At 40.6% G+C, this 27,804-nt stretch overlaps 1 protein-coding gene across 12 annotated transcripts in view; it reads left to right on the top strand.

Moving 5' to 3' along the window:
* Nucleotides 1–27,804, top strand: part of CHL1 (cell adhesion molecule L1 like) — a 190,384-nt gene that overhangs the window by 15,552 nt on the left and 147,028 nt on the right. For 10 of the 12 annotated variants that reach the window (XM_014517465.2, XM_006018694.3, XM_006018695.3 and 7 more), the window contains exon 2: nucleotides 26,502–26,580. The gene's annotated coding sequence lies outside the window, so the exon portion shown is untranslated. Of the gene's footprint in view, nucleotides 1–19,072; nucleotides 19,185–26,501; nucleotides 26,581–27,804 lie in introns of those variants that run through there. The other 2 variants (XM_025197971.1, XM_025197972.1) reach the window with 2 other exon arrangements.

The following is a 27,804-nucleotide window of genomic DNA, read 5'->3' as shown; positions in this document are numbered from 1 at the left end:
AGTAACAGTAGTAGTAGTAGGGATCTGGAAACAAATATAACATTTCTGCTGATAAATGTTATGGACAAAGGTTGGTGGAGTGGGAGATAAGCATGAGGACAGAACAAACTGAACAGCTTGAAAAACCTTGGCTCAGTCAAAGAGTGTGCATTTTAATAAGGGAAAAGCAAAGTTAAACATTTAGGAACAAGGAATGCAGGATGCCTGGAAAGCAGTGACTTGGAAAAGGATTTAGGGGTCAATCATAGCAAACAACAAAAAGATAAGCTCCCAGTGTGGCATCCTGATAAACAGAGCTAAGATGATCCCAGAGCACAAATGGGAAGTAATTAGAAGTTGTGAGATTATGTTAAAAGCATGTTAGGAGAAAAACTGATATGGATGCCAAAACGAGACATAATATTTGAGTATCAATCTCACCAACCCCATGTACAATGGAAAAATAGAATGAGTAAAGAAAAGAACTATGAAACTCATTGGAAGGGTGGAGAAAATAATTTACAGTGAGAAATGTAGATACTCCCATATGTTTAGTTTATTGAAAAGAAGACTAAGAGGGGACTTGAGTACAGGGACAAGTATTTTAATGGGGAAAATACCTAATTTTTCAATCTTTATGGAATGCTTAATAAGAATCAATTGTTGGATGACACCAAGTTGTGAAGTAGTAGATACGCTGGAGGGTAGGGGCTACGATTCAGAGTGACCTAGACAGATTGGAAGATTAGACCAAAAGAAATCTCCTGAGGTTCAGCAAGGACAAGTACAAAGTCCTGCATTTAGGACAGAGCAATCCCATGCACCAGTACAGGCTGGGGGTGACTGGCTGGGCAGCAGCTCTGCAGAGAAAGACCTGGGGGTTAGAGTGGACAATAAGCTGAATATGAGCCAGCAGTGTGCCCTTGTTGCCAAGAAGACTAACGGCATACAGGAGTGCATTGGTAGGCGTGTTGCCAGTAGGTCAAGGGAAGTGATTCTTCCCCTCTATTCAGCACTGGTGAGGCCACATCTGGAGTCGTGTGTCCAGTTTTAGGCCCCCCGCTACAGAAAGGATGTGGACAAATTGGAGAGAGTCCAGTGGAGGGCAACAGAAAGGGTGAGGGGGCTGGGGGACAGGGCTTATGAGGAAAGATTGAGGGAACTGGGTTTATTTAGTCTAGAGATGAGGAGATTGAGGCGGGATTTACTAGCAGCCTTCAACTACCTGCAGGGGGTGGTTATAAAGAGGATGGAGCTGGACTGTTTTCAGTGGTGGCAGGTGGCAGAACAAGGAGCAATGGGCTCAAGTTGCAGCAAGGGAAGTTTAGGTTAGATATTAGGAAGAATTTTCTCAGCAGGAGATATTAGAAAGAATTTTCTCAGTAGGAGGGTAGTAAAACACTGGAGCAGGTCACCCAGAGAGGTGGTAGAAGCTCCATCCTTGGATGTTTTCAAAACCCAGCTAGACAAAGCTTTGGCTGAGATGATGTAGTTGGGGCTGGTCCTACTTTGAGCAGAGGTTGGACTAGATGTGACCTCCCGAGGTCCCTTCCCACCCTCGTTTTCTATGAGTCTATGAAATGGGAAAGGACTGGAGCTGAACCAGCACCTCCTGCCTACAGAAAGTGATTCCTTCAGAAAAGTGTCTTGTGGCCTTGGGATGCATCAGGAGTGTTGGTAGAATCTGAATCACCTGCAAAAACACTGGAGGAGTTTGGGATTCTGTTAGTGACAAGAGACAATACCCCACATCGGCTTCCCACACAGATTTCAGAAATCCCTTTAAATAAAGCATGCTGTTGCTTTGTAACTGTGCTCTGTCACATGTGAGAGAAGACAGCACAATGAAAACTGATGGCACATTACAAAAGGGAAGGGTGGCAGTGCTGTAGGACATGACATGCTTCTCGCTGAAGTGAAGGGCACGTCATGCATTGCTTAGGATATGTCACACTTTACCTTTTCAACGGTGGACTGTGATTGTGGACTCTGGCATACCTTTCACTTTATTAGCATAAATGTGGCATGCCACAGCTCCCCTAATCGCTTTCCGACTGTAACTTTTTGATGTTACTAGGAAGGAATTGTGGGGAAAACAGGAAAGAAATGCATTCAGTTCAATCAGTTCTTAGCGTATAGCAAGTGTGGTACAAGTTTACCCAAGTTACATCAGCAAATAAGTTCGTGTGTCCAGCAAGGCCCGTGCTGTGGGTTTTTACTGTTTGTTTGTCTGTTTTGCTTTCTGCAGAAGCATAGTTGCTTAACGGGGTGATCCTTATTTTTTAAATTACTATATAGCTGTTCCTGCCTGGAAGGCCAGCGGGGCTGGAACATGTTCTTTTCTTGCAATCTTAGGGCAAAACCAGGGTACAGGGGTATCCATCAGTCAAAGCCTGTTTATGACTTTCAGCCATAGTCTGTACACCGTTCCTACTGCTGGTTGTGGGGAAAATAACACAGATTTCTCACGGGGCTTACATAATTTTGCTAGCATAGATTGAGACAGGGATATTTTAGAAGTACAGGCATTTTTTTTTCTGCAGTGGAGGAGAGCATAATTGCAAATGCCTATTTCTTCTTAAAGTAGCTTTGCAGAGAGGAATAACTAGCACATTTCATTTCGTACATATCTTAAATATAGCAATTACCACTATCTTTAGTTGGTTAAAGACATTTCTTTTTTTTTTTTATGCTGGAGAGGGGAATTATTTCAGGATTTCTATTATGGAAATAACTTACACATTTCATGCAAGCCACTTACCAAAATGGCATGTAATAATGTGTTGCATTCTTTGTGATCAAGTAATATATAGAGTGTGCTGGAATTTGCTGGGAGGTGCATATCATAGGCCCAACGTGGGCACATTGGTTTCGTCCCCAGAACAATACTGGAGCTCAGATTCATGATAACGATACTCAGTTGCAGTATTACAGGAGTGCCACATTATTGGGTGTAATGGTCTTTGAAAGAAGCATGCCAGTGTCCTGACTATCCCAAGTATCTGAACAATTGGAAAGTAAATACGCTGCGCTACTTTCTGAAGTGGATTGAATCCTTCCAGCACTCCCTCCTCTATATACAAGCTCTAGCAGGTGACGGTGCCTTAGCCCTCATGAAAGTTAATGCTGGGCACAAAGCTGAATGCCCTTTATTTAACTCAGTATGCTGTGAAGTACTTTAGGAACACAGGGAGGTGGGAATTACAGCATCAGATCCAACTAACAGTCCATTTAACCAGTTGTCTTTCCTTCGGTAGTAATCAATATCATCTGAGCGAAAGCAAGGTGTAAAGCTGCCATAATGGACAATTCTGCAATAACGTGCCTATAATGGAAGTTTCTTCCTCACTCCAGGCACTTAGCGCTTGGCGTGCGTCCTGAAACATAAGGGTCAATAACCCTTATAAATTCTAGTCTGTGCTTGTGAGGGTATTTTATTAAGTACTGGATTGTCTGATTATGCCCTTTGCCTTCACAATGTTTGCAGCAGTGATATCTGCATATTGTGATTTTTTTCTTATTGTCCTGTCTCTCAATTTTACTGTGTAAACACAGTGCCCCATTCACCTTGTCCACGGCATTCATCATTTTATAAAGCCTTACCATGACTCCTCTTCAGGCATTTCCTTTCTCAACTGACTGGCCTAATTCTTTTTATAACCTATTCACGAAATCTTTCCATATTTTTATTATTTGCTATCCTCTCGTTTCTATATTCTTTGGAGATTAGGTCAGGCTACCCAGACTCAGCATTCAAAATGAAAGAATGTCATTAATAGATATTGGCATGTTTATCTTATTTGCTTTTTGACCACTGTTTTACTGCTTGAAGTGTATTTGTTTGCAAAAATGAAAGTACATGGGTTTCCATTATATTATTTTTATAGTAGTAGTGGTATTATTATTGGCTATCAAGACACTTGGGTTGTTGGGTGAATTAGCCCCTGGAGTATATGCAGTAATTAAACAATCAAACAAATATTGAAACAACAATAAAAGTTTAAGGCATATACTTTTGAATACAGCATGACATTTCATTTAATATTCCCATCCTAGGGACAGGACATTTAAGTCACTGAGTCTTAAAGAGTCTTCTCACCCCACCTACAATCGCGTCTAGTGGAAGGAACCTAGTAGAAGCCTTTAAAATGCTGATGCTTCAAATCATTAGCCACCTTCTAATTAGTGTGGGGTGGTGGGGAAGGGGAGTTGCAAAGAAATGTCCTCCTGGGCAAATTATTCCTTAACTATCTCCTGCAACGCTTCTTATATTTTCCTGTTAAGCAACTGGCACTGACCACTAATTGTCACAGAATGGTGGCTTGCATAGACCACTGGCCACTGAAACATTACGGTGTTCCATATATTTCTCTACAGTTTGTTAGATACATTAATAGTTACCTATGTATACTTGCTTTAGTTGGAAGTATTTTGCAACTGTCACAACTGTTCTCAGATGAAAAGCAGTTGGTGAACCCTAGCTAATGCATAGCACACATTTTGCACAAATGATTTGGAAAATGTGCAGCAGCTTTTGCCCTGGGCTCCTGAATATGATGTTACCTTATCTTCCTGGAAAGTAATCAGAGAACTGGCGGCATCTTATATGATTGAGGGGAAAGCAAGGCAATATGAGGAAACCTGCTAGGGAACCATATATATCATCTAAGTTTGTGCATTGTTTTTAAAATTCCCTATATTTTGCGTGTATAGGCGTGTACAGCAGAAGCGCTTGAAAGTGCTTCAAACTTTCACTCTGTGTTAAGACACTTCTGACCCTTGGTTAGTTATGCTGTCTCCTAGATTGCTTTCTTTTAGGTTTTCATTTCCATAAGAGGAACTACACTAAGCTGCACTCCTACATTTGGCAGTAGAAACTCATTGTGGCAGATGTTATGACTCAGACCAGACACGCGGAGATTCAAGCTGCCTTTTTTTCATAAATGGCATGCCCCCAGGCACATTCTGACAGGGAGGATATAATTTCAAATTAGGAAGTGAATGTGGAGGGCTTCCAGAGATACAAATTGCAGAGATTTCTCAGCATGAATCAAGGCAAAATGTCTTGAGCTTGCTGATCACTTTCTGTAGCGGGAGGGCATCGCCGCTGTGCGACTGTTGGCATTAGAACCGGTAGTTTGTTGCTTTGCTGTGAGTTCCTAGATCTGAAACCCCAAAAATTAGATCACAGGAGAAGAAGTGTCCATCAGTGCACTGGTTCTGCTCCATTCCAATCTTGATAATTTTATTTCAAGCATATGCTGCTCTGGGTACCTTTATTGTATCTGCTATTTAAATGAAGGCTATTGATGAAAATGTTCAACTCCTAAACATTGACATAGAATCTTGGAAGCTTCGTGAACATCAAATACAGTGAAAATTGGGAAACATAGTGTGTAAAAAACAGAAGAGCTTCTAGTTGTTATGGGAGAAAGGGCAAAGCAATGAAACCAAGGTCCAATAAGCGTGTAAAAGAGTCCAGGAGGAAAGCAGAAATCTTGTGCCAACCTCTTGAACTAGCCAGAGCTAGAACCCCACCTAAACTGAGTTGTTAATGGCATGGGGGAGGCTGGTGTGATCCTCTGGTGAGAGGGAAGTTGTACTGGAGACAAGGAAGTCCCAAAGGAAACCATGGAATAAGTTAGTTTGAAGAGAAAGATTAGGCTGATGTTCTATTATGCTTAATGAACAAAGCCAGATCACAGCAAGGAACTTTCTATGTAGACCAGGGTGGGAGCATGACTTGCTGACAGATCCAAAGACCCTTGTATGTTGTATTTATCATTTTCTGATACTTGTGGCAAATTCAAGATTCCTGACTCTAACAGGCAAGGCATTTCATTAAAGTGGATCTCTGCAAAAGAGTGCAAGAGATCTCCTGCTCTAAACAAAGCGCTGAAAGAAGAAACTTGGGGGCTGCTTGCAGACAGGTTGTGACAGATTAAACCTAGAAATAGGAGTCTCAGTATCATTAGAAAAGAACAAAGTATATGAAAAATTAGATTTGTAGTAGCTGATTTCAAATGCACTGGGATAGTGATCTGTGATAGAAAACTTAACTTTTCCTACTTCCTATTTGATGTTAGAAATTCATCCAACTCTTTAATATCAAGCATACGTTTTTACAAAGCAAAGAATCCTATCGAAGAGCGTATATTCTCCACAAAGAATTCCTTGTTGAAAACTTTCCAAGTGCCAGAGCAAGGCTTTTTTGTCAGTATCAAGAGAGTTCTCTTACCTTTTGAATTAAGAAAGAGGAAAGGAGCATAAAAAGTTCTTTCTAGTTGGGCTTTTCCTTATTTCAAATAAGAAAGGGATCATATTTCAAATAAGAAAGGACAAATTAAGAAAGGGATCATCCTCTCTCTGAACACCAGCACTGTCTATTTTAACTGTGAGCTGTGATGCACGCAGCTGTTAAATTAGAACTATCAGAAATATTTGCAAATATTTACGACATTTTGAAGTTGTTCATAGGGTTGGAATTAAAATTATTTTATTTTTGTTCTGGTTTATGTGATGCTTCTTAATTTTTGTCAATACAATTATTTAAATGGTTACTTGTCTTTGGTAGCCAAAAGTGAGTTCTGATGAACATAAACTATACGTATCCATTTTTAATTTTATATATGTTCCGCACACACACATACACACACACGTGAGAACATTTTGTAAAAGCATATGAATCCAAGGTCCCCCCCTGTTGTTTTGGGGGAGAAGAGACATTTTTAATGACAACACTAGTGTGAAGAATTTTGATTATCTATCATTATAATTTTGTTTCCACTTTGGCAGAAACCCCATATATAGTACCTATTTGTGTACAGCACACTACAAGAACCCTATATACCCAAAGACAGCTCAAAGTCTATATTTCTGATAATAGGAAAAAAAAATTGAGAAGTAGAGTTGGTCAAGAGACAAGGAAACAGAGGGTGCATCTACACGTGCATTGAAGTGCTGTTTCTACTGCTACTTTAAGTATAGTACCTCTAATATAAGGTACTACATAAATGCACAGTAGCCGGCAGTACTGTACAGTAGCAATGGTGCATGGTCTTTTTGTGATGCTTAATTCACAGTAGGCTAATTCTACTACACATTAGTGCATTAGCACATTTTTTTGCCGTGACATGCTAAAGCTCAGTAGAGTCAGTCTATTGCGCATTAAGCGTCTCATGTAGATGCACTCGGAAAAGATTTAGGTTTCATTAGTTGCCTCAGGAACAAAAGCCTTAATGCCAGCTCTATCACAAATATCTCTGATAGATATTTAGATAGTGCATATATGTTGAGTATTTGTTTTGTTTTTATTTTTCCTCAAACCCCACCTGTAGAAAATTGGCTTCCACTGAAATATGGTTTTTAGCCTTAGTGGTTGAGGAGAAAATCACAGCCTAAAAACGCAAAAACCAGAAGCTAAAAAAAAAAGAACCCAAGGTCCATTATTTATAAAATCTCAAGTTTTCAACCCAATTTCAAGTTGTGGTCCAGACTTGATTTTTTGGAAGATGGGGGTTTGGTAGTACTGAACTAGTCAGACATGCCAATTAATGCATTAGACACTGGGAAACAGATAGTGGTCCAGGTATAAGGGAACTATATATGTAGCCAGCAATCTTCAGGTCTTGAAGTTGTGAACAAGCATTCTCAGGACCCAGTTTAGGTAGAGGCACCTAAGTGTAAACTGGGAGTGGTATGGGCATTAGGGCTTTGCAAAGCTTTGGATCATGTTTCGGATTCAGAGATGATTTCGATGATTCAGAGGCCAAATCTACAAATCTGAATTGAATCAAATCACTGGAAGCTTTAGGCTTTCTGAATCGATTTGGAGCTTCTGAATTGGTTCGGAAAAGATTTGATTTCGCCATAGGGTATAATGGGGAATCAATGAAATATCTATAACGTTGTTGTCTTTTGGCTGATTCAGATGAAACTGGTAGGGATGGTAGCCTCTGCTGATAGCATAAAGCCTGCCAAGTTTCAAGGAGATAGGCCTGCCAGCTGTCGAGGAGATGGGTACAGGGGTTCTGAGTTCTGGGGCGCTGCACCTCTGGCTGCTGACAGACAACATTTGTGACATGGGTGCTTGTGCAACTGTGTCCGTCTTGGGGCATGGGGGGGAGGGTGGAGGGACTACTGCAGGCCTGACTGCTAAGCTACTGTGTTACCAATCAATCATGATTCACTCAGAGGCCAGTTCAATACACAATAGCTAGCTACTAGTAGCTACTAGATAACGAGTTAATGAGCAAGGATTAAACACCTACAAAACCACAGACTAAGGAGAGGAAATAATCAATACAGACAATCAACTGCCTCAAGACAGAGACAGTCAGTTGCACAAGTATCCATGTTATGAGTTTTGCCTGTCAGCAGCTAGAGGTGCAGGGCCCCAGAACCCAGAAGCCCCTGCACCGATCTCCTCGACAGCTGGCAGGCTTTGTGGCCCCAGCAGGGGCTAGCAGGCCTGCAGCTTTCACCCTGCTGCGCCTTAACACACACACAGTGTCACTCATGTCACAAGTTTTCCCTATCACCAGCTGGAGGTGCAGTTTCCCCCAAACCCCTGCCCCTATCTCCTTGAAACTTGGTAGGCTTTGTGGCCTCACCAGGGGCTACCATCCCTGCAGTGCTGACCCTGCTGTGGCTTAACACGTACACGTGACATGAGTTTTCCTTTCAAGAATTTGGGGTGCAGTTTCCCCCAACCCCTGTACCTATCTCCTTTGAACTTGACAGGCTTCATGCTTTCAGCAGAGGCTATCACCACTGAAAGTTTCATCCAAATCAGAAAAAAAACCCAACAAAGTTATAGATATTTCATTGATTCCCCATTATACCCTATGGCCAATTCTCCGAAATCGAAGCAGGAAACTGATTTGGAGCTCTGAATCAAATCGCTGGCATCCGAATCAGCTGAATCTGAACCCGAATCAAATAGTTTCCTATTCATACAGGCCTAGTGGACATATACCATTTGCTGGGAACAGCACAGGCAGTTCAAGGTAAGTAACTTCGGGAAGGGTAGGGAGGGGCTGGCAGGATTGGGGGGACTGGTGTGTCCAGGGTTAGGGTTGCCCAGTTAGGAGGGATAGTCACAGGGCTAAAAATAGCCCAGACAAAGTTGGGGAGGCTGGGAGGAAACAGCACAGCCCCAGGGCTATGGTAACTCTCTGGACTTCCCAGACCCGGCTGTGCTGTGAACACATACAGGCATGCATTAGGCTGAGTTAACCCATTTTAGATTGGGTTAACCCCAGGCCAATCTAAAGTTAGTTCAACTGAGGTCATACTAGAGACACCAAGTACATGGGGGCTCAAGGGCCTTGCCCCCTCTCGGAAAGAGGAAAGAGGGCTGTCACCCAAAATATGTTGAATGCCTACATGTCTGTCATTTTAGCTGCTCCCCCCCACCCCCCGCAGCAAACTAAAAGTCAGTGCCCCTGGGTCATAGTTTTTTTTTAGCCCTGCGAATGCCTGCACATCCAGCCTTAGATTGATCTACATCTAAATGTAACGCTTGTACATACCCAAAGTGAGCAGTGGCTCTTGATAGTACAAGCAAGGGAAAACAAAGCAGAACTGAAAAGCTAGAAAGACCTTCCTGCCTGGTGCAGGAGGAGCCCCTTGAATTTCCCCTGCATACTGGTGAAGCTGTTATGCCTTGGTTTTCTGAATTCTTATTCCAAGACTTTTCTTTTCACTTGTTTCTGATCATGGGTGACTGGTGCCTCCTGAGTCTGGGGGGGGCACCAGTGGGGCAACAACCGAGGGGGTCCCCCAGTGGCCATCCAAATTTCAGGGGGGCACAAGTGCTCTCCGTGCTCTGCTATCAGCCAGAGTACTTGCTCTCGGGGGGGGGGGGGGGGGGCACCAGTGCTCTCAGGGGGGGCACATGCCCCCTCTATGCATCGCCTGTGTCTCTGATCTCCTCCTGACTTGGGTTATTTGGGATTTTTTCTTCAGAGCAGGCAACAGTCTCCTACCATGTGCTGCAGTGATGGACTCCTTATCTTGACTAGGGGCTTTTGGTGTGAAAATAATACAAATAATATATATTAATAAAGAATAATCTGTACCTTGTGCTGCTGATCTCATTCATACTGCAATACTTCCATTCACTTCAGCAGAGTCAGACTGATTTACCCTTTTGCATATGCTGACCCTCAAAAATTGGAGGGAGGGAGTTACGCTGGTCATTTTTAAAACTATCTGAAGATTTGACTGTCTGCCTTTCCTACATTATGCACTATTTCCTATAGATTGATTCTGGCTATCCTCTTTAGGGAGACATGGCCATATATTTTTTGTATGCCACCCTCTCCTCCCCAATGAGGTACAGTATAAGAAAAGAAGTGAAGGGGAAGCTGTGATGGGTTTAACCCATAATAGCCGGCTGTTCCTGAGGGAGTGCTGAGATTAAAGAGTCCAAATTCTCTAGGAGATTGTCACTCAGCTAATGATGATACTAGCCTATGGCAGTTGGGAAAGATATGGCTGATACTTGGCAGGGGTTGTGAACCAATTAGTCTGCCGAACAAAATACTTGGTCCATTGGGTGCAAATGTGAATAATATTTATAGGGACCGGGTGCAGAATCTCTTAATCAGAACTGGAAAACAATTCTTAACAATAGGATGTCCCATATTCTGTGGTCTTAGACAGTACAGTTAACAGAGAGATGTCTTTGGCGCTCTTCAGATTTGAAGTTTATATTTGAATCTTTCTGTTTCCCAGGATTGTAGAATCGATTGGGGACACTTATAACACTTTTGCTATTTTGAGAGCTGACTTTTTCTACTGCAGTACATCCCTGGGTAGGGACTGCCTTCTCTCAGGAAGTCAGCAGAGCTAACACTAGGACTGAACTCATTGTAGAGCGTCTAAAATTGTGATCTTGCCTTTTGTGAGTGCTCTGCGAGGATGTCTTTGCAACGGTGCAACAGCTCTTTTGGCAGCGCATTTTCCCTGGCAGCAATGTGTTATACGTTTGTCAAGTGAACACAATGGCAGTAACAGTAATGACCATAATGGGACAGTTCCTAATAACTTTATTAACACTTAGTACCTTCTCAGCCTATGAGTAGTCCGTTAGCTCTAATGGTATTGTTTGTGAAATTAGGTAGTATTGTTCAGTGTAGTCAGTCTTCTACCAGTACATACGGTGGGAGAAGTGAAATATCCCATCTAAACTGATATCACTAGCACATTTAAAGGTTTCTTTTTATTTTTAATACCATTTCATTTTATATTAAAGGGAAATGGGTAGTTTTATTATATTTGTGACCCAAATACATCCCAGGCATCACTTAATAACAATGTTTTATTAGAGAGAGAAAGAGAGTAAAAAATCCTAAGGCTTAAACCAAACAGCCTTTCCAATCCTGAGAGTATTGCTTTTCTTGACTTTCAAACATAAATTTGGTGCTTCTTTTACTGAGAAACAGCAAACAAAAGCCAATAAAAAGTGAGATTTAATTCTACTGTCTCTGACATTATTGATACAGTACACTTCAATCAAGATATTATGCAGCACAGTTTTACTGTAGACAGTCAAACTGAAATACAGCCATTTTGAAGTCTGCACTGTAAAAGATTCATTCTAACACCTGCCTCAAAAATAAAATTCCAAACCAGGGAATTTACTACATATGACAAGCTGCACCAGTTAATTTATCTCTGTGTGTGTTGCATTATGGTTTGGGGTTTTTTTTTAAACCTTTTAAAAATATAAATTACAGGTTATACTGGCAAGTAGTGATTTTTTTGCTGGTGCATTAAACCCTTCTTTGTGCTCCTGGTTTGTTGAATGCTACTGTCTGTGAGTGATATTAAGTACCATTCTTAATATGCACATAATATTTCTGATGGGTCTTATATAGTGAAAATGACATAATGTCGCTTTTTGATCCTCAGAAGTACAATGCTTATTGGTCCTGATAATTGTGTTAATAGCTTTTTTGTTCATATATGTATCAGAGATGTAACATAGTGGCAGTTAAATGGGGTAAAAATGTCCTTTTCAAGAAGAAGATTCAAGTCTGTATAGACTCTCCAGGGATCTCATTAAAGTGCTCTCTCCTTAATATAGTGTACTGCAATAACAGCTATCAGAATCCCCACAGTGTGGTTTCCTGATAGGTTAGTTTACACAGAATTAATTGTCTAATTTTGCAAGCAACCAGTGCAGTGAACATTGAATTTTTTTGTATGAATCTTATATGTTGCTTTGTGGATTTAAGTTCCTTTCTTTAAGGTAGTTTTTGCTCTTGGTGCTCATTCCCATTACTTTTTTGGAACATATATTGCACGTGGGGCATTATTTATTTAGATCATTTTTCCTCTTTCCCCCCTCCTTATAATACATCACAGAAAATTGGTTCATTTGGAGGATTTTTGCATAAACGCTTGACAAAACCTGTTTCTCAACAGGCCCCTTTCAGAAACAAACTCATGATTTCATTGGCTTCTGTGGTTTATGTGCTCTGGAGCCTAATCCTGATCTGGGAATCAACACAATTGATATCCCTTGTTTTGAGAGTTCACTTTTGTCTTTTTATCCTCTATAGGTATTGTCAAATCCGGAATCATAAAAGAAACAGAAATTGCCTAAGAACAATAGGTTGCAGCCAGGTAGAAATGTGCAGAGGGATCTACATGGAACAAGCATTGGTTTCTGTAGGCGTTTTCAATTAACAAATATTTTGAATATGGGTTTAACAAGTGGAGATGCGGAATTCCAGTTTGCACTTTATTAGAAATGTTACTGTCAGCATTTAGCTATATCCAGGAAACTATATGCACTATTCCAGTGTGATGTGTGGGCTGCAATCAGAGGGGTACAGATGACTTTTATTTGTAATTGAGAAAACTTTGTTAAAGATATTATAGGTCAGAAGCTCAGCGGGTGTAAATTGGAGTACAGTCATTTTATTCACAATGTCAGAAATTCCCAATTCTTCCTGGACATATCCTGAGTGACTGAATCATAGCACTCTGAAAGCTGATAGTTTTTTTAAAGGAAACTTCACTGTATACAGAGAAGATATATTGCCTTGTTGCACTGACAGTGTGAGAGATGGAGGCTCTGAGTAGGGGGATAAGTTATTGGTGGTGACTGAATGTAGTTTGGGATAGGGTTGGAGCAAAGATCCCAGGCAGGTTCAGCGGGGAGATGACCTGAAGGTCCATTGCTCTTCAGCTAAAAGACACGTAACTCAAAAACCCGTGCAGAAGTGAGGATACCTATCGTCTCCAAAGCTGGAGCTTGGCTGTTGTGATACACATTTAGCAGGTCAATATTGGCGGGGCTGAGGAAGGTTTTTACCCTGTATCTATGTAAAACCAGGAAGGGAAGGGAGGAAGGAGTGAAAGCAGTTCTCATAAGGGAACTGCTGACCAAAAGGAGAGCCTTTGCCAAAGTGATAATGTAGATAGGATTATCACGTATCTGAAAATGGAGAAAGTAATAGAAGTTTGTAAGTGCCAGCTGGGCCAGGTGCTAATAATAGCAAAATGAAGGGTCAGTAAGAAAGACTCAAAGTATGCAAGTAATGGGATATGCACCTGTGACCACTCTCATCAAGTGGCCTGCACGTACCGTCACTTGCTTTCATTTTTTTATCTCTTTTACTCTCTGAATTAGACCACTCCAGGGCAAAGAAGGTGCTTTATAGAAGGTATTTATAGAAGGTGCTGTCCTCATTTTGGGCATTGCTATGATCCAAGGTGCCAGAGTGTCTATGGAGAGGGAATTATACTGGTAGTTAGGCAACATCATTTCCGTTTCCTCTGCCAATCTATTGCTCGACTTCTGACAAGCGACTCTTGTTTTCCTTTTGTCTGCCGCATCTAATTAGAGCTTGTTTGTGAGGAGAAGTTAGCAGGTGGTAAGAAAGGGTATGAATTTCTGGTGCATCAGCTTACTCTGTATTAAATCTCCTGTGTGGACTTTCTTAGCAAGCACTGTGAGCTTACAGAGCAAGGAGTCATACAGCTTATACCCACAGTACTTCAGTTGTATTCTTTAGGTGCCACAACTGTATACATAAAAAAAAGAAAACAAAAAACCTGTTTCCCACCTTGAACTACACGAGTGAAATCTTGGCCTCAGTGAAGTCAGTGGAAATATTCCTATTGACTGCAAGAGAATCATGGATTTCAACTCCTAATTTTTATGTGAGGAAGAATAAATCTCTGCCTAAAATGTAATTGTGTCTGAAACACAAAGGAACAGAATAATTAAGTGAGTCATGAAGCTGCCATCCTTATAATGTGATGATGCATAATAGAACTGAGTACAAGCGATATGTCACTTTCTGAATGGGCAAAACGATTTTAACGGATTAGCATGAGTGCAGGCAGCCAAGAAACACGGTACGAAAACGAAGAGTGAGATGGATTCTAAACAGTGGATGTCAAACTGCAGTCCATCTGGCTTCCAACACCTACCATATGGCTTAAAGTTAAATATTAGCTTGGATTAAATTTGAGAATCAAAGAAACAAAAAAAGATACAAGGTGAGTTTCTGTTTTTATTTCATTGTGATCAGTGTTGCATGGAGGGGTAGAAGCTGTATTAACCTCGCTTTTGCATCTTCCTGTGGCTTGTTGCCAGAGTTGCATTTGGAACTGGTTCCCAAATATTTCTGAGTCTATCGGAAGGATGATGTCAGTCAGATGGGAGAGGCCTCGTGTTGTACACCCTTCTGCAGCTTTCTTGCACTAGGGCTCTTGAATTCCTTCTTTCAACTGGTGTGTTAACCTCTGTCCAAACCAAAATATTGAAAGCCAGATTCTCTGCTGGTTTATTATGCTGTTGGATGAGGGGAAAGAAAGGTGCTTTGTCTGTCTGTCCTCTCACGGACAAAAACTGAAATAGAAAAGAGAGAGCAAATCAGGGGTAGTTCTAGTCAATAGTTTCAGAAAGCATTTGCTTCTAAAAACGTACTTAGCTTTGTTAGTTATATTCTGTAAGAGCATAAGGGTAGCTCTGTAAAACCAAGGCTTTTAACTAGGGCTATTTATGTATTGTGATAGGCCAAGCTATTGACTTTATATTCTTTCATGTTCTTTATGTTCTCTTATGTTTTGATGTTATCATGCATTGGTCCTGCTTAAGCATTAAACAAGAGACCACTTCAATATAATACGATCAAAGGGGGTGGAGGAATACAGGGTCACAAAGAATATATGTAGAGCTCTGGGAGAGTGATAAGTTGAGTGTAAAAGCTTTGCAAGCTGATTAATTCCTGCTTGGAAGATTTCTGGTGCCGCCAATTGGTAACAATCTTCTTTTCGAATCTTTAACTAAGAGGTCGCCTGGGAGAACTACTGCTGTTACCATAGTTTGGGGCCTATGGAGGCTGCCCAGAAGGTCAGACCCAGAGAGATTTCCTCAAAGAGCTTATTGACTCTGTTGGATCTAGCATTGAAAAAAAAACGGTCTCTCCCTGATCTGCAACTGATAAAAGGTTTCTTAGCATCTGCCAACATGTCTAAGTGTATGGAAAGGTGTCTAAAGCTGTGGCATACAGTTAATGAAAACTTCAGTTTCTGGCACTAATGGCTTGGAATGGGACAATATTGGTTAGTGGTCCTTGAAAAAAAGCAAGCAATGTTTTATGGATGTTGGAAATGGACTATATTAGCAGTGAAATTGGGCAGAATAAAGATTTTTAGGGTTACAGCTTGAGTTGGAGTAAATAGACGAGAGGTCCTTTGATTGGAATGGAACTGTACTAACATTTATCAGCTGAGGATCAGGGCCACAGGTACTCTGGGTCTGATTTTTTCCGCCCCCTCCCCCTGATGCATCTTAAATATGTGTGTGTGAAAATTGAATGCACAATTGCCATGACTAGATGCATAGATTGAAAACCACTCATGTCATCACAGCAATTGTGGGGCAACATGCATCTTGTCTCTTTTATCCTTCTAACCTGTCTGAAATCCCACCTTTGCAAATGCCCAGAATGATACAGGCAGTAATTAACACACCAAATGAGAAAAACATCTCCATGGAAGAAATGGTCACTGTATTCATATTATCACTGACTATCCTATTTCCCTTATGCCTTAATTTGCTTGATTTTTTTAAAAGTTGCTATCTTTTTTTATGAAATATTAGGAAAAAAATATTCTTGCATGTACCTTAAAATATGTCTGCAAGTGTTTTACAGGTCAGCTATGCTGAATTGAAGTAAAACCTACACATTCCTAGAAAAAAGTATTATTCAGATTAATAATCTGAAAGATCTGTTTGTTCAGTTAGAAAAGCAATAACAGAATACTATAGGTCTTTTAAATGCCAAAGGACATGATTTTGACAATTCATCCTTTTTTTTTTTAATTCAGAATTCCAAATTTCCCCTCAGCTATTTTGGTTTCTTATACAGAAACTATATTTTAAAACCTGTCATTCAACCTTCATGTTTTCCCTGTGATGGTGAGGAAATGAATAGTAATGAGAGAGAGTGAATAATAATGAATACATTATTCAGTATCTATAAATATCTTAGTAATTGATTTTTATCTTAATTTGCTATATTTCAGTTTGTTAGTGTGCAATGTATGTTTGAAATGCATTTTTTAAGATAAAGTTGAAGACAAGCTTTATTAAACCATGGCCAATCATTCAAGGACAATTTACTTATTATCATTTAACACTAATGAACTCATTGCTTTTGAAGTTTGTTAAATATGCATGCTTGTCATTCTTTCTATCTCATATTCTGCACTTGCAGTTGGGGTAAAGGTCGGTATCAGTGGCTGAAAATCTGAGCCTTGTTACACATTAATTTTAGGTGGTTCCTGGACCCCTGAATTGTCTGCACATTAATACCCAAAACTAGTTTTAAGCATATTTTAGGCAGCTTAAAGTTATGCCACTCCAAGGCAGTTTTATCTCTGATCCGTGTTACCCAGCTCGTGTTCCATTATTGTGTGGCTGCTCTCCACAGATGAGCCCCAACGAGTTGCAGGCCTCCAGTATCCCAAAGTGCTGTGTCCCTTTCCCCACCCTTCGGTTGTCTGCGCACAGATTTTCCAGCAACAAGGCAACTCACCCTCCTGCCCCCTCGGGTGTGACCTTCCCACCCTCAGGTTTGCAGGCCTGTGCAAACAGCCTGCAGGGCATGTGCTACCTAGCCAGGTCACAGGCATGGACAGGTCCAGGAGTGGGGTCTTGTGGGGGAGGGAGAGGACACAGTAGGGAGCCAAATCAGATTCCCATGAGCTGGGGCTTCCTTACCAGGGCAGGGCAGTAGCTCCCCCAAAAATGCCTTCCCTTACCACTCCCAGCTACCCCAGAAAGCATGACCAGCACCCTCCACCCCCTAATCTCAAATGATTAAAACGTGAGACTTTCTTTCATTTATTTCCTCTTCATTTCTTTTTAAATTATTTTTTCTTTGACTTGTTTTTATTTTATCCTTCAGTTGATGACTTCTTTCATTTCACCATCCTTCCCCCACCTCCATTTCCTTTCCACCTCCCATTTCATTACCCCACCCCCATCCCATTAACTCTCCACCTCCCAGCTTCATGTTCCCACCCCTGTCCAATATCGCACACAACCCCATCTGGAATAGGGAGAGCCTGTCCTGGCTTACCAGACCTATAGTGACAAATCACAGCTGTAGCTTTTCATCAGGCCCCTCCTTGCCAGCCCTCTAGTGGTGGGGGACAATCAGAGGAGCGTTTTCACCTTAAGGTATGACTGCTCTAAACTCAAGCTAGCACTAACGCCAGTCAACATTTGAGCAACTAAAAGTGCAATGTGTAAAAAGGCCAGCTAAGGCCTTCCTCCTACAGCAGTGATTTTTACTGATATTCTGTTTGGGTATTAATATTTTGTGATAGTTATATTTGGATTATGATCCCGGCATGCAGCACCATCACAGTGGGAACTTTCCAAACCAGCTTTCTGCACAGAAGGAAAATGCTCATTCATGAGAAACCAAGTTCAAATAGGTATCTTGGTGTCATGCCAGGTCAGTCAGGTTTCAACTGGTTCTAACTGGCATTCTCATAGACTCTGATGTTATTTAACCTACAGCTGAGTGCCTTTCAAATATGTATGGATTTTTTGGGGGGCCTTTGAGAACATTGCACGAACTTAAAATAATTACTTACAAATTGTTCCTTACAACTGAATGCCCTTTGATCAAAACAAGTGAGGGGAAAACACATTAACATCAGTGGAAACATCTTTTGAAGGTAATGTGGATCATTATCCTTTCTTGAATGGGGTTGGGAGGCTTTGAACTTGTACTCTGGACGGACAGTCTACCTGCTTGTAATGGAGTACTCTAACTCTATCATTAGAAATGTGTATTTGTGGGGTTTTACCTATGGGGCTACAGTACAGAAAATTACTTAAGGATATGTTGAGTTTAAAACATAGGGAAATTCATATGCATGGGTAGTGTGAAGATGTTTCAGGGCTATTATAGAACAGGTTTGAAATAAGTTGTCTTGAAGTAACGCCTGTGTTCTGAAAGAAGAAAAGACCATCATAAAAGGAGTTGCGTTTATGTGCTTAGTTATTTTTACAAGGTTAGAAAATGCTTTTTTAACTTTTTCCTGAGTTTGTCTCAGGAGAAGTGCCAATGAAACTATTCTGATTTATGCAATTTGAGCATCTCCTCCAGAATACCTGTTCATGAATTTATTTTTAGCATATAGTTTTTAATTAGTGCACAGTTTTATTAGTTTTTAATAATTGAAAACCAATTTTAATTCTCAAAAGACAGGATTAGATTGCATTCTGTGATGGTGTCCTTCTCTGAAATCCCAGCATTATGAATATGAATGCACAGAAAAATCTGTGTTTTTACTTGTCATATAAAGCTGTAGTAGATAGATCCACATGATGCTGCATTACCAGCTCAGGGGAAAGCCTCTTTCTGACACATAAAGGAAAATGCAAACTGCTCAATTTGCATGCACTTTATGTTCAAGGAGTCCAAGGAGAGGTGGTAGCAAAGTTATAGTAATAGAAATGACTTATGGGTTGGTATGTTATTAAAATTGAATGGAAAAGTTCTGTACACCATGGGGACTTTAAATGCAAAATCATTCTAACTTATAAGCAGATACTAAGTATACCAAATTCTACCCTAAGGTACAACCAGATTACTCCAACACTGAGAGCTGAGATTTCCTGATTTATTGACTATCAGGATTTAGTGACCTAAGAGGTAAATATTGACACCCGTGATTCCTACTACTCAGTTTTCCTCAAGGGACACTGTCTGTTGTTGTTCACTGAAATTTAAAGTCAATATGTGCACGTGTCAAAGCACTGGGTTTAACTCCTGAACCATTACAGTGATCTATGATACTGTTACATACAGAGCATGAAGAAACCTTAATGACTATAAGCATGTGTCATGGACAATGCAAATATTGAAATATTTATGTTAGGTCTGGGTTGGGAGGGAAGGGAGGAATCAAAATAGCATTTTTTCCCCATGAAATAGAATATTTGGCAAACTTATCGGTTCTGGAAAGTAGTTCCCACATTAAATCTATAGCGCTGAGAAAAATAATCATCAGATTTGTCTTACTGCAATTTGAAATGGAAAGTGAGCACCCAAATGTAGACCGTTAAGGAAGAGTAGGTTTACAGACTTTTTCTAAATGAGATTCTGCTCCTGGGGAACTGATTGGCCAAACTTAATCGTAAAAGAAGAATTGGGTCAAGAACATCATTTAAAAAGAACAAAGTTGTAGCAGTGACATTATATTCTTTCCGTATTAGCCATTTGTGCAGAAGTGATTATATGCATATAGGATAAAACTCAAATTAATTTTTTTTCCTGAGCTTGCAATTAAGCACAACAATTTACACAGTATATATAAACTGAAATCAATGTGTTTATTTTTCATTTCTATAAAGATAACTCTTATCCCTTCTTAAAGAATAAATATCCATAATATTTTTGTTTTAAATGACAAAGTTACCATTGTATTGGCAACTGTTAGTACTCCTGCAGCTAGGTCATATTTGGCATTCATGCTGGAAATGGGAAAATGATTTTCTTAACAGCCAGCACTAGGTTTTTATGTTAATAGTTAAAAAGAGCCCCATCTTCCTAGCCCATTTTTCCTGTCCATATATTAATTTCATAGCTTTTGAATTAGTCTGGACACCATCGCAAAATACTCACTAGTGCACTTACATTTCTTATGTGGTATCCAGAAACCCACTAAAATACTTTGTCATTTTAAGGACATTAACCTTTCAAAAGCACTATGGTTTATTCATATGATGCTTCGCTGCTTTTCCAAGTTGGTTAATAAATCATTGACAAATCCCCTGCCCCCAAAAAGTCTGTGTTTAATATGCAGATGTCAGGCACTCCCCATTCATTACTCTTAGTAAAATCAGTGAGAATTTGCCCAAGTAAGGTCTGAAAGATTTTGTCCTCCTCCCCTTCTGTAAGGCATACACGTTGAAAAACCTCCTGTGTCTCCATTATAGTATGTCCTCAAGAGACCGGGTGCAAAGAGGCAAGTGAGTGGGTGGGTTACTGAAAGAGAACAGCTCATGTGTCCACATCTCCCCATTTCCCATACTTATGCTTTACACTTTTGAGACAAATCTTATTTTTCTCTGTAATACAAGACTGCTTTGTACCTGAACCTTATGTCCAGCTCTGAAGTGGTGAGAGGAAAATATACTTTTCCACATCCTCTTATGAGTACCTGTTACCTCAGAGGCCAGAAAGGAGGTCCTCTCTCCTGGACCACATTGGATGTTGCATTGGATGTGCTTCACTTGTATATTAGGGTTTTGACTGCTCTTGGCACTCCTTGATGGACAGTGCCACACTGCAGTATTCCCATCCATAAGGAACAGCATTGCCCATAGCAGTGATAATACATTGCCTTTCATTGTTGGCTTTCTGTGGCTGGTCTCCCAGCTGTTTTCAGAGATAAGTAAGAAATATGAAATATAGTCACATTACTCACAGTTGCACAAACAACCAAAATGCAGCAATGACACAGATTTCTTTTTCATAAGGTGTCTTAGACTCGCCCAGTGGGCTCCAAATTTCCACCGTCCAAAACAAAACAACCTACAAACCTTGAAATGAATGTGTAGGAAATCAAGTCTATATATCACAGTTTGTGAACTAGAACATGTCTGCTCTTCTCTGCAGTACAATGCAATAGCTTTTGAAGGAAACTCAAGGAGGCAGAGACAGGCAACTACTACGCCACCTGTGATGTGGCTCAGGCAAACTAAGGGGTGGTCAGTACAGAAAATGACTTAAGAATATGTACAGTGGCAACGGTGCTGTTCTTCAGGTCCTCTATGTGACCGGAAGTAGCCAGGGTCACAGTATTTAGACTGCTTTAACCGACAGCAGCAGTAGTGGAGGCTCACAGATAGGTAGCTTTAAGCCATTGTGGTATTTCCCATGTTTTCAAACTTTCTCCCCCATCTTTTTCTGGTTTTGTACCAAGCATAGCTCAGCTGGAATACAGAATCACATTCAGCGAAGGAGCAGCTGACATGAATAAAACCTCATTTCCCTACTAGGAAACAGATCTAATCCCTCTAACCTTTTGGAAGACATAAGGGAGCTCCACTTTAAAATATTACAAAGCAGGGAGCAAAAGAAGCAGTGGTAGAATGCATTTAAACACACACCCGTTCATGAAGGCAGAGAAGAGACTAGAGGAAAGGTTTTTAATTTGTATTTCCTGTTTTGATTTAATCCCTGAATGAGTACATTTTACCACTTAGATGTGCTTACCTGGGCACAACATACCTCACACAAATGAGAAATCCAAATCTAAACTGTGTAGGTCTCTATGTATGTATTTTTAGTTTCAGCAGCCAGGGTTCAAACAACCAAAGAGCAGGGCAAGGTTTTGGCACAAGGTAGGAAACAGCAGCTCCTACCAGTACCACTGTTTCAGTAATGCTGCCCTTTCTGCTATGATACTAAGTGCAATCATTTGGACTTCTTTGCAGCTGCAAATTCATTGCAATTCAGAGTTGGCCACATGGCTACTTCTACACCCAATAAACACTTAAAGTAATAACAACCCTCCTCGCCCCATTTACGAACCATGAGCGCATAGCACAGATTCTCACAAATCATCTCCTTTAGCTGTCTGTGCAACAGACACTGTACTTGACTTCTAAACTCAAGCAGCTTATTTATTTAGATAGGGCATCATTTCCTTAGTGGGGGAAAATAGGCTGTCTGTGCCTGCCGGATAACCATCACCAGGGGGCCCTGGGGGACTGACGGCGGTGCATTCCTAGGCAAACTATCACTCCACACCGAAAAGTCTCAACTAGATCACAGGATGACATTTCTACCTTCATGTTACAAAGGAAGTGCAGGCAAGGATGATTAATTCTTTGCTCCAGACAGGTATTCTCTTTCTAATATTGCCAGGAACTTGGATCTTTTCCCCAATGAAGCAGTTTAATAAATAGTCTCCTCGTCCATGAAGAGCTACTAGATTCACAGAGAGGTTGAGGTGAGTTGTGGTCAGTAATGGTTAAGCTAAATTCTACAATGGGGCTGATTCTCAGACGCCTGATGCCACAGGCGACTGGTAGAGGGAGCATGGTGAGGGGGCACGTGCCCCCTGGCTCGGCACCGCTTATGACAGAGCAGGTTTTTTGCCACGCGGGCTGGTGGTGTGTTGTGGGCAAGGGTCACTAAGCCATGGCACAGAAGTATAGGAATGGATATGGGGCTTTTGGCTCATCCCTGGGCCCACCCACAAATTGTTCCCCCCCCTCCAGACTCAGGAGGCACCAGTCACCCCTGCCTGATTCTCAGGAGTCTCATAAAGTCTTTGGGCTGGATCCTTAGCAGCTATAGTTTGGTACAGCTCTTTTAAATCAGTGCAGCACTATTAAAGAGCAGTCCTTTATGGTAAAGATTTAAGGTCTTCAGGATAAGGATTGTTCCTTACTTTCTCTATACAGTACCTAGCACAATGGGGATCCAGTCTCAGTTGGCCCCATGCACTGTTTTTGTAATAAATAAAAAAAATGAGGCTGCTGAAAATGTCTCCAACCTTATCCTGCTGATGTCTCTAGATGTAGAAAATGTTAAGCAGCAGTCTCTATTACCTCTTTAAGAAACTCCTTCCCTCTGTCACATAATTTCCATTTATCCTTTATAGGGTCTTGATAACTTCAGTCCTACTTCCTTTTACCTTTCTTTCCATCAGCAAATCAATTTAAATTTTCCTTTTGCAGAAGTGAGCACGCCTATAGAGTTCTATTACCATTCCCTACCCTTTTCTGTCAGCTCTGTGTTCTCTCTAGGTATTGTCACGGATGACCCTAGTTTAAAGCTTGATTGATTGGCCTGGGTCTTAATTACAAAGGAGGGAAAGGGTTTATAAAGACTTTAACTGACATGCTTGATAGGAGACAGTCGGACTGCCCCGTGGTGAGTTACAAGGTAGATAATGATTTTAAAACAAACAAACTTACAAATCCTTAGCAAAGGATTTTCTATTTTCCATCTTTTGATATCTTAAGAGTAAGACTGCGTCTGTCTGGAAGATAATTTTTGAGCCACATTCAATTTATGGGAGTTCTGCTTGACATAACTAGGTGAATTGTAATGGCAAAAGTTCAGATGGAACGATAATCCCTTCTGGTCTTGGCTTCTGTGAATCTAGGGACATATTCAGGCATGAGGCTAAACCATCCCCATTCTGGTTGCTAGCTGTGTAATGCTAGTATTTCAAAGGATCTTTGCTCTTTCATAAAATTCCAATATTGATATTTCAGTTTAACAGATTGCCTAATTGGGATGTGTAGACCTGTCTTGTGTCAGTACTGACTTCTGCCAAAATGTACCTCTTCCAAAATGTTCGGCCAGATCCTCAAATGGAAAAAACAGGGTAGCTCTGTTGACTTAACTGGGTTATGCCGGATGAAATCAGCTGACAACCGGGTCCCTGGCTTTGTACAGTGAGAACTCCAGCAAGTTGTATTACTGCTATATGGCCAAAAATTATCAAATGTCCACCTCATTTCTCCACTAATTAAGGCCTTTTTGGGTTAATAGCTTCATTGAAAACAACTGGGCTTTTAGTTTCGAAGGGCTAGTTACTGCTGGAAATGAAACTTAAGATTCATGAAGTCACATTGATGTTTCTGAAAAAATTGCCCATAAACAATAGAGGCTGTAACTTTGGTTTAAAAGTCAAAGCTTTCATTGACTATAAGGAGTGAAGTCTTAGTATGATTAAAGGACAAACAAACCTCATTCGTAGGCTTAGACCTAGGACCATAATGTATCAGAAAATGTACAAAATGTCTTCTCAGGAATCCACAGTGCCCCCCAAAAGGCAAGCTAGACAGAGAGAGAACCAACTTCTGCTTTGAAGTGCATGTGTGTGCACTGTGCACGTGTACTTGCATACAAAATTTGACTATACATATCAAAGAAGCAAAAAGCTATTTTAAAAAGTAGCTTCGGTTTGAAGTGCTAACGTGTGTGTGTTAGAGAAAGGGGATAGGGTTTGTCTGTGGGGAAATAAGTCTGTCTGTAACTCTGCCAGAGTGAGTCCAGATAAAGAGATTATCAAGTAGTGACAGGAAAGAAAATAGGCGAGCTGAATTTCTCTTTATCACTCCTATTCCCTGAAGACATCACATGGAGTATCTTGTATTCATACCAAGATTCCTGAAAGTAAATCACACTGAAAGGTGACGTGTTGAAGATGGGAGGGGTAAAGGCAACCTGGCGTGCCAAAGGGTTCAAAGCAGTGAATCTGGCTCCTAGTCTGTAGAGAGGTAGTTACCCATGTTTATGAGAGGCAGGGGAGATATGCACCTTCACAAACTAACTAAATAAAATATAGATAAACTACAAGCCTTTGTGAACCCAAGTTCACCTCATCAGATGCGTGCACAGGCAAAACAATTGCAGTGCTATAAAGGGGTATAGGGACAATTTACCACTTGGGAGCATGTTTCAATTGATCCATTATAACTTTCATCTGCCCTCTGCTTTCCTGTTGTGGGTGAGGCTAAGCCACAATAATTTGAACCCCACTGAAACAGGCCATAAACAAGTGTGGTTTATCTTCCATTTACTGCAGGCAAGCGTGGACAGACTAAACAGGTGCATCAGATTCAGCTGAAACGCTGACCCTCAACGTTCCCTTTAAAGCATTATAATTGTTTCATCTCTCCAAACAGAAGCTACTACTGGATTCTTTGTGAAGCTTTCAAACTCTGTGTTGGGAACCCTAGCAGAGAAATGAGAAACAGAAATTAGATGGAGAGAGAGATGAAGAGCTTAGAATAAAGAAAACGTGGTTGAAGAAAACAGTGAAGACATACTCCCCTAATGTATTTTCCTTGAACATGGTCTTCTATGGCATTTTTTAGTGTATTAATTTAAAGGGGAAAACCATTTCAAGGCGGGACCAGATTACTAGACTCCAGTAGAAGAGACAGGAACAATATTGTTTCAGGTGCTTTGTCATAGGCAGAAGATCACAGGTCTCCCAAAGCATTCTTTACTATCTTTTTGAATCACTGCTAGCTTGAAAAACATTAACAGTTATAAACTTTAAAAAAATTGTCTTTTTCACTGACTAGTACAACATCTTGATTAAAAATACATCTTTCTAATAGTATTAAAAAGAATGAAGGGTTTTTCTATTTGGGATAACTGAGATAACTGAGGATAGGTAGAGTCTGGTTTGTATTTCTACCAGTACTGGTAAGTATGATGAATTAGATGATGTCAGATACTTTATTAAGGCTATTTTTGATGAGCAATGGAAACCAGTTTTGCCAACACGTGCACGATTTTATTTTTGATTCAGTGTGTTGCATGAAGAAAAGTCAATAATGACTACTTTGGACTAATTATTTTAGCATGTTTTTTCTAGATTCACCTGTTATGCTTTTGTGACGAGTCATATTTAACATTCCACAACATTCTCAGGGTACATTTTGATGGGATCAAAAGAAAAAAAAGACATACATTTATCTCATGATTTGAAATGCACTACCATCATTTTGATTTTTTTTTAACTTGTACCATAGGATCTAGAAGTCCCAATGAAAACAAGCTCTTTTCTATTGGGTATCATATAAAAGCAAGAGAGATTCCCTACCACAAAGAGTCTTGCAATCAAAGTACACAAGGGAGACAAAGGATGAAAAGGGAATTGGAAACACAGAAAGTTAAATGACTTGACCAAAGGCACCAGATCAGCTTAGTGTCTGAACCAGAATTAGTAGCTAGGCCTCCTGGCTGCAGTCCAGATCTCTCTTTACTGGACCATGTTGCTTCTGCAGTGACATGGAAAACCTCCAAGTAAAATGGAAGGGGAAAAGAGGATGAGTTTGGAGACATGCTCATTGACTTGGAGAAACAGGTCAAGAACAGAGATGCTCCATAGGTATGCAGACTGTTTGTATGCAAATATGAAGGCTGACACATTTATCTGAGCGGGACTTCTGGTTGATTACTCAAACTATAACCCTGTCTTTTTTCTAGATGCTGTAAGAAGTGCGCAGAATGATTCACACGTATGAAGACTGACCAGGAATTGATGAAGGCGGAGCTGCATTTAATGGTTAGAAAATGTATTTTTTTCCTTTTTAAGGATGAATTTTGAACATATATAGTCTCAAAATAAATAAGTAGGTCAGCCAGACGTATCCACCAAATCTACGACGCTCACATAATTAAAACAATCTCTGATGCATTCAATACCTGCATAAATTAGATAAGTATAAAGATATGCATAAATAGCATATAATTCAAAATAACCAAAAAGCATTGGTATGCCTTCCACGTCTGACAGGTTTCTTGCTGTCAGTCTGTGTCAGACTGTTTTGACTGACTATGTCATTCAGCCCTAAGAAAATATCTGTGATTTAAGCTGGGATTCCATTTTTGGTGACTAATTAGTTAAGGTAGGTTTTAGTGGATGTATCGAAATGAAATGCTTCTGCGGAGTTGCCTAATTAGCTCCGCAGTAAAGCGTCACCATCTACATGAGCGGTGCTGTTAGGCCAGAGTAAACTAATTAACTCTGCCATCGGACAGTACTGCCCAACACAATTACTGCTAGCACTTATTTACTCCACCACGGCACACATGTCGATGGTGACCGGGGCTGGCTGGGGTGCAAAGGGGCTATAGTGTGGGACTTCCTGCCAGCTAGCCCTGCACTGGAGCACCCTCACGGCCCAGCCAGCCCCTCCATGGCCCATTGAGCCAGGCAGGAGTAGCCCTGGGCTGGCAGGCTGACCCCAGGGACCCCCTGCCAGCCAGGGCTGCGCCGCCCCGGCCCAACATGCTGCAGTCCCAGGCATGTGTGTTAACACTGCGCCTGAGACAATAAATAAACTCTGGTGTGAACTGCACCAGAATTTATTCCGTCTAATTAATTTCACATGTAGATGTGCCCTGTGTAAAGCAAATCCTTCAGTTAGTTTGGCTGGTTGAGGTCCATAACTATTGTATTCTGATTACTCCCATAGAACTGTTCAGTTCTCCCCTCTAATGCTGATAATGCTTATGCCAGCCAATGAGTGATATATATGCATTCTCTTGAATATCTGAAAATAGTGGACATACCATTCTGCATTTGGAATTATATTTTTAAAAAGACTTCTGGGGCATATGGAAACAAAAAGAGTAAAAAACGTACCCCTACTGATGGCACTGCCGACAACTATAGTCTAGTTAAAGAAGGTTTTTAAGCGATAGAAGTATTTATCTGTTTTAGGATTTTCTGGAATACATTGTTACTAAAGGATCTAACTATCTAGGAACCTTAGTACAGCTAAAT

Source organism: Alligator sinensis, unplaced genomic scaffold, assembly GCF_000455745.1.
Source record: "Alligator sinensis unplaced genomic scaffold, ASM45574v1 scaffold121_1, whole genome shotgun sequence".
NCBI lineage: Eukaryota > Metazoa > Chordata > Crocodylia > Alligatoridae > Alligator > Alligator sinensis.
This window is presented reverse-complemented; position numbering and strand designations above follow the sequence as displayed.